At 36.4% G+C, this 8,658-nt stretch overlaps 1 long non-coding RNA gene across 1 annotated transcript; it reads right to left on the minus strand.

Annotated features, from left to right (window-relative positions):
• Nucleotides 1–496: 496 nt before the first annotated feature.
• LOC146747565 (uncharacterized) lies at nucleotides 497–2,991 on the minus strand. The gene is made up of 2 exons (XR_014928963.1): nucleotides 2,689–2,991; nucleotides 497–923 (listed from the first exon to the last, which is right to left on the minus strand). It is a non-coding gene; the product is annotated as an uncharacterized LOC146747565 (long non-coding RNA).
• Nucleotides 2,992–8,658: the final 5,667 nt, after the last annotated feature.

An 8,658-nucleotide genomic window follows, 5' to 3' on the forward strand; every position in this document is an offset into this window, starting at 1 on the left:
CATCAATTAGAAATGTCAAATCTGGGCTATACATTAAACCTACTTTGAATATCACACAGGTTTTTTTTTTTTAAAGCAAAACGATGTCGACGACCTTTTATAATTCCTACAACTCGTTAACAGAAACAACGTATGCCCTGGGGCCTCACTTTGTTTTAGAAGATCCGAGTTAATCACGCTAATGCGCAACACCGTGTAATGCATTAAAAATAAAGTGTAGTTAGAACCGGGAGTTAGAAGAAGAATTGCGTAAAGTAGGACGTGACGCGGCAGGGTCAACGCCCCATTTATATTATCGTATAAGTACGCTCGCCAGCAATACTCAATATACCCAGAATGCAACGATGCTGATTCTGAATCAATTCTCAATATTGTCGTTTTAATTTTTTTATATAAACAAAAAAACGACGTCCATTTCTCAGCTTACTGTTCTGAATCAGCACTTCTACTTGAAAAGCGATAAAACCGAATGGGCGACTCAGTGACTTAGGTCGTATACGTTACTGCAAAACATATCTTTAATTTAGCATGATTTAGCTACAGTAGTAATGAAAAATGAAGTATATTCTCACAATGAGGCTATTGACACTTTAGCTAAATTAAGATTTTGACGATTCGTTCATTGAGCCGCAAATTCGCTAACATCTTGGCATGCCAGTGTAGTTACAGCCCCTCGTTCCCCGGATTAAAAATTGTAAATGAATCTCTTCTTCGATAATTATGTTCATGGTTTGTCAAGGTGTCATCGTTGCGGTAACATAGTGGCCGTCGCGGTATCCGGAAATACACAAGGAACGGGAAAACATCAGCAGATTTGCCACAGATTCGAGTTTATCGCTTGATAAAGTAAACAGATGGGTAGGGGGGCACTGTTTCCACTGAGATACAAATTGCCCGTAAGGACATGACGACTCTTCATTCTGCTGAAACAAACAATAAAATTGACTTGGCGGTATTTATTTTTAAAGTAGATAAAATCAACAAAGAAGATTGCGATGTAACCTCAAATATGATTGGCACATTAATGACGGCGTGGTGCGTGCAAAGAATTATCCGGAGATTAACCCCCGATCACCTGCACTGGTTAGCGGAAACAAGATTAAAGCGAAGAACCGAAGTATATGGACAATCGGAAATTACGTTGGCACTTCTAAGTGATTCTAAATGCCGGGAAAACATAATCTTTTCATGGGGTCCATACTGTGGTAAGTCGACAACAACAAAAATAAAAATAGCGGGGAAATGCAAACTTAAACATCCATGTATAGACAAAATGTAATTCAAGTTGTTTGTCAGCTTACAACATATGGCATGTGTTGTTCTGAGGAACGTGTTTATGTTTAATATGAAGTAATGTGAAAAAATCTTTTTTTTCCAGTGTACCTTGTTTTGTAAACCTTCTACATTATATTAAAAAAAAATTCTACATATAAAAAAAAAAAAAACTCAAAATCTGTTCAAAATCAAGAATTAACTATTATAATACGTATGCATATCCTATGTACTAAATTGACCCCGCGCACTGACGTCACATTCATGTGGCCATTTTAGAAGAAAGGGGGGGGGGCATAGCGCATCAACGTGACATTCAGATTCGTTTCCAAGGACCAGAGTGTGAGTTTAACCATAACAAACCAGGTCTACAACTGAAGTCAACAAAAACAGAGACAGCGACGTAAAGATTATGAACTACTATAGGCTGCAAATCACTGAGTATAATGATGCATGTTATGTTTTTTCGCAGTATCTGTAAATATTTCTGATATTTGTTGACAATTTGGTATACGTCTACGCCGTTATGTTTAGAATAATTGAAATTCTAAAGCTTACTGTCACCGTGTTTTCATTGCGACTATGGCAGTGTGAAAAGTTTAATGAAAAAAAAGTTAACTGGCTTTCTTACTGTATATTTGAGTAAAGTTTTAGAATTATCAATGCTGAAAAGTCTTGTTAACAGCGTTTGATTTATATATAAATAAATAAATAAATACGATACACTTAGAGATTCATTGTCCTCCAGTGGAATTGCATTGAATCGAAAACCATCTTGTGAAAAAAATCAACAAAGCAAGTCAGCCCTAGACGTTTTAATTGCGCATCGACCTCGATGCGACGATTGGTGTGGAATAAATCCAAAAAACGTGGCTTTCTTTTAACAGATTTCATTACAACGACTGAAACAAGCCATCACCGAACACTTCTTCAAGTTGTTCTAGATTCGCCAAACACAATAAGTGATTTTGATAACCTATTTCAGGGATGGTTTTAGTGTTATTGCACGTTATATACCAGTTTTGTCATTTCACAAAAAGTGGTCATTGCGTGCTCGTTTCGCTTGAGGTAATGGTGTTTATTGCATGCTCCTTTGTTAAATGACTCAATAACCCCCTTTAAATGACTAGAGAAAGTCATTGTGAGGCGCCACAAACTGCTTCGCACAATGCCACCGCGCCCTATTTGATGCAAGGTGCACAATTCCCTACGGTCGACAGTGGCTTTTGTCCCTAAGAAAATGGAAGAAAATTCCAGAATATAGGTGTACTAACTGTGATGAATATCAATCGAAGACGATGCAAAGAAATACTAGTATAGGCATATATAACTAGACACTGCGTCACATAAAAAAACACATTGCACTCAAGTATGATGCAACACACAAGAACACTAAGAAAATATAACAGCACTCACGACATGAATATGTATATGCTCGCCTTCGATGCATGTTTCTTTCTGGTTTTCAATCTGCAAGGTACCGTCAACGAGGAGTCAACATACTATCCATCACTTTCGGTCCACGGTTACAATCCGAGCTACGTGCTGGTGAACGCCAAGTTACGGCTGTTCATGATTTGTTATGAAAGACAACGTGCTCTTCAATGTATCGTCGCATTGTTAGTAACTGTCACATAAGTACCCCTATCTTAGTAGTGAAGATTTACCATGAAGGATTGGATGAAATGTGAATTAATGACATATGATGACACGCGGGAAGGAGACCTCAATTTAGACGAATCAATACAGTCATTGTTACAGGGATGATGTCAATGAAAACCTAAAAAAACAGTCTCTGGTGCATATGGTTTTGTTGATTAAACAAAAAGATGATTTTTTGTTATAAGTGCTAAGGCAACTAAATATTTTCGTTGACAAATGCAGTAGAATTTGTCCTTAGGAGACCAAAATGTAAACCTGCTAGTGATGTAACTATAAGATATATGATTGGCATAGTTATTTCTTGAAAATACTCGCCGGCGCGATCGAACACGTTCTCCAAATTTATCAAGTGTACCGAGGTACCGCACATAATCCATATAATATATAGAACTATAAAACAGAACATTTTTTAACAATTGTATATACGACGACGACGAAGACATATCAATACTCTTCCGAAAAAAATGTTTTTCATTTCAACATGCGTATTACGTCACGTGATGCGATTGGTATGTATGTATTTCTTTTCTTTATCACATGTTATGTGTTAGAAGTCACAATTTTGACTGTGCTAGGGGGTCCAAACCCAAAACAAACTTAATATCAGTAACTAAAGTACTAGTAAACCCATATATCATAGAAATTCCACAAGAATAAAGAGATATGTGGGTGTAGCCATTACGTGCGTAAAACATAACGATGATCGAAACAAAGCGAGATACACCTATTTTGAGCACACACTGGCCAATTACTCAGCACTAATACGTGGCGATAACGTGTAAAAAAACTTTTAGACGAATGTGATCCTTGACTCTGGGCTTTGTAGTGTATTCACTATTTTGTACAAAAGCAAATAACGGTGACAAAAACGAGTCTATTATTAATGACAAAGATAAACTAACACAACTTATCATGGATGTGCATTCAATACTTGTCTGTTTTCTTTAAGTACTTTCAAATACGGGACAATTTGTTATTAGAGCCTACACGGAATCAGCAGGCAGCGCCCGAAGCAAGATATCCACAGACCCCAACATTATCATTTGAGGTAGAAATCAGAGCAATTAGCAATTTGACTAAACCACTTCAATTCGTATGTTTGTTTAGCGCTTTATTTTATGGTCACCACATATTCTGCACCAAGGGACGGTTTACCTTACGCAAAAGCAAGCAAAGATCGATCGCGTCCATTTCTTTCACGTTAGACAATCGAATTGTTCGCGTATATAGATGTAGGTCATTTTTGATTGACGTGGCTTAGTTAAGGGGAAATTGGATTTTATTTTCGAAAGAACTTAGTGCATCGGTGCCTCGGAGTAACATCGTTTTAACTCTCAGTTTTCTGTCAGTAGTTCATTCATATCAAACTGTAGTGTAGCAATTTTCTTAATTGATCTAGCAACAATAACAACAACAACACACTTTCTAAGATTAAAAGATTTTTTAGCTAGCACGCGATTTTCGGCTAAATAGATTTTTTTAAATTTATTTATTCAAAGACGCGTGTTAACAAGCAGACGAATTATGTAGACGAAAGTATTGGTTGGCCTTTGACCCCGTAACTTTCTCGTTTGCATACGATTTGCAAATCGAACTGGTTTATTAATAGTCGGTCGCAAACCCCGGAGTTGCCCCAGCGTACCCCGTCGAATTGGTCACAGATACGCCAGCGTGCCGCTATTCTATCGACATAGGCCTTGGGGGCAAATGTAATAAATAAAGTAAATTATTATCTATTGAGATGGGTCAGTCAGACAGTCAGTCAATCAGTCAGTCAGTCAGTCAGTCAGTCAGTCAGTCAGTCAGTCAGTCAAATAAACAGCTACCAGAGCTTTTATTTTCGTTTTCTTCTATTCATACATACGGTGGCCTAACAACAAGGCACATTATCTATGGCAATCAGTTTGCATACTAGTATATGTGAGTATTTGAGCATCGCATAAACTCCTGAAACCTCTGTATCACGGTTTCCTAATCATAGTTGGCGTAGTATATGGAAAGGTAATGCGAATGCGGAATAGACAGACCTGGCGACAATGCGAAATTTAGAACATCGATTATTGGACGAATGGGCCACCGTACTTGCGTGCTTGTCTCCAAGAAAAACTCATGAAGGCGTGACTCTAAAATGAAGTTGACTCGATTAGCTTCGTTAACACAACTCAAAAAGGTAAACCCCGAATCACACACACACACATACATACACAAAACAAATATCAGGCACTTTTGTAAGATTATATATATATATATATATATATATATATATATATATATATATATATATATATATATATATATATATATATATATATATATATATATATATATATATATATATATATATATATATATATATATATATATATATATATGATTTAATGAATGAATCTGTGAATATACAGATGAAAGTGGGGCCGATCTTTTTATGGTATTTGTGAATGACGTTTCGTATTCTTTAAAAATCAATCGTGAAATAATCGTAAAATCGTGCATTTATTTTCTGGCTCTGTCATCAATTTTAGAAAGTGATTATTAATTTATTAGTATCTGTGGCTTTACATTATTGTATTTTCTCAAATACTATTTGTGATATTTACTAGCACGCCGAGTATGTTTGCCACGTGTCTTCGAGTCTATGGAATTATCTAAACTCAAAGAATAACTTATTATTTTAATTTCCCTGGCACTATATTATTATAATGATCACGTAAATAGACTTGATTACTGTACGAGCCACTTTGTTTACCGGAAAGAGCGAACGCAGAAAGGATGCGTGAATTTTCAAAATACAATGGACACAGTAGTTTTGAAACTGATTAATGGACTGGATATACCTCTGCCCTCCTTCTAAGAATTCAGACGTAAGTTGTTGACCACACGATCACGTTAATGGTGAATTGAATAATCTGCCAGTTAATTAAACATGTGATATCATGTTATTCCACAAGAGCGAGAATAGCTTCATTTCGATCAATTATTCATCACGCCGCCAACGACTGCTGACGATCACATAAACTCTCAACTGAAGAAAAGCGGCTAGGACAATCGCATTCACTTGTATACCCCGTGGTCAATTTATTGGATTATTAATCCAAACCGCGCAATAATCGTGATTATGTTTCCAGTGAGTGAAAATTGTATACAGACCCTGAAAAGTTTGTACCTACTTATAAATAATATACGCGCATCTAAGGGTACGGTATTTCACGCATTTGGTATGGTGCCCTCTGGGTTTCTTTATATTCAATCCTATTCTGAAAAAAGTGGTCATGGGCCCATCTATTATTTACACCTTTCTCCAACATAAGAAATCTAAATCTGAAATGTACACCTAAAATATAATAAATGCAAATAATTTACTGATATTTACTATTATTATACATCTGTCACCGTAACGCCATAAGATTACAGCGTGCCCTACTTTTGCGGTTATGCACTGGGTATTTGCATCCTACCATATTAGGAAATACATATTCCAAATATGGAATGGTTACGCGCGGAAGCGTCCTCTAATAATAAAAATAAACATGGCAGCCCCGGGAACTTCGCCAAATCTGTTATAAACATTTTTTTATTTCGGCATTCCCATATTACGCAGACGATCATTTTTAATCTTTGCTTGAGGTGAGAAAAAATTATGAAATAATTTTTGTTCTGATTTTTACAAAACTTTACCAGCCATAAGATTCATTGAAGTAAATTCGGCATTACTGTTTAGAAAACAGCTCTGCTTACAAAAGCTACATTATCCATAGAGAACTTAGATATTTGAAAACAAAATCATCGTTCAACTGTATTTCATTAAGTCCGGAAGATTCAAAATGGTTAACCCCACATACAGTGAATATAAGTGTATTAGTTGCATCTATTCGTAGCAGTACAGTACAACAAGTAATGCCATAAGCTGTTATTTCGTGAGTAACACAACGTAACATGTACATCATCAAGCATCCTCAGATTTCGAATTGCAGCATTGAATCTATCTTACCATGGACTACAACATTCACAAAATAACTTCTTCAAGTACTAAAAGTGGATTTAAAAAAGTCAAAATCTCAAAATATTGCAATCAAGTAATTCAGTGCAAGGATATTAACATATTTCTACGCCGTGTACCTAAACAAATCCGGAGCGTTGCCAGAGGATTTAAGTCATTTGTTCACCTAAGTATGCAAAAATAGGTATGGACAATCATAATCGTTATACTATTAGAGTGCATCATGGGACATCTGAAAATACCCAGTTGCTGGACGGTACACAGCAACCCGATTTTTGAACAGTCCAAAAGACATTAGCAATTATGAGTTCAGAAATTAATATTCTAACGAGTATTATGCCTTGATATTTTCGGAAAAAAGGAAGGTGTATCCTATCTGAGCGTATCACGCTAACCATACATTCTAGCGAAATCGGTTGCCATGACAACATCATTTATATACGCATTCTTCGTGTAGACACTGGGTCAGAATCTCTCCTTTTAATGATCAATTGAATATAAGATGTTATACATTGTGTAGGTATACGTTATTATTCTGTCTTACACTTAAAAATCAATACATTAATGATTTTTTCGACAAAAAAAATATTTTAAGAATTTGAGTTAAGTATTCAAATAGCGTGATTTGTACGATGGTTTGTGAATGGTATCATAGATTTCTTAAGATCGATAACTACAATTTGATATAAGTAGCTGATTGTCTGTTTTTATGTTTGAGTGATCTAAAAGTTTATGTTCTGTTCTATTATGTAATGTTATCTCTGGTCCACTTATCTTAGGAGACACATCGACCATGTCCGCGTTTCCTATAGCAACATCTTTAGAATTTCGCTCGCTCACGGACGTAATATTAGTATAAGTCAGTGCTTTGTACAGAACCGTATTTGTACGCTCGAGTGTGCTCGGGGGAAGGCAGCAGCTATTTTTTTTTATCTGAGACTCACTAACATCGGTAAGGGCTTGGCTGAAGCTGCCATTTATATGTACATGAGCTTGTTCTCAACATTATTGTGATTCAATAGGTGATTTTCCGTACAATTGCGAGATCTCGCGAGATGCATGAAAGACGCGCGTCGAACGTCTGCCGCAAAAATCGAACTCGAATTTCCTTATTTCGTAGCTCACACCGACCGGCCGATCTTCAACAGAGGAATATTGCTTTCGAATACCCTTACTTAATCGAAATTACCTATCATCAAATGTGGACAGCACATTATTAAGCATGGAAATGTCCCCAAAATACTTTCGCGTTTGTCGAATCCCACGCGATGTTTGACGCGACTACGACGCTATGACCTTTGTTTGTCCTGTTTTTACGTTCGATTTCACGCATAACGCGTGATTCTCGCAGTGAACGGAAAATGGTCTATTGCTGTCGTACTATCACCACTTGTACTAACCCAGCTGAATATGGCTAGTGTGAGTTTTCAAATTATTCGTTGTGAATCTTCGCGCGTCTCAAAAAGTGGATAGTACTAGAAACCGTCTTTTGAAGCAAATCGGGTTCTGTACATTTTTGGAAACAACCTTCATATAAGATGCTCCCTTTAGCGACAAAATGCGTATGTGACGTCAGCATGACGTAGACGGGTATAAACAATGTAGTTCAGAACATTGTTTGGTTGTGTAGTAATTCGTCATTTGAAATATTCAGTAGTTAATCGCTTAAAATCTCATTTTTTGACGGACTACTGCATATGCAATATAGACTCTACAAACTGCCTTCG

Source organism: Saccoglossus kowalevskii, chromosome 3 (assembly GCF_978046115.1).
Source record: "Saccoglossus kowalevskii chromosome 3, keSacKowa6.1, whole genome shotgun sequence".
Lineage (NCBI taxonomy): Eukaryota > Metazoa > Hemichordata > Enteropneusta > Harrimaniidae > Saccoglossus > Saccoglossus kowalevskii.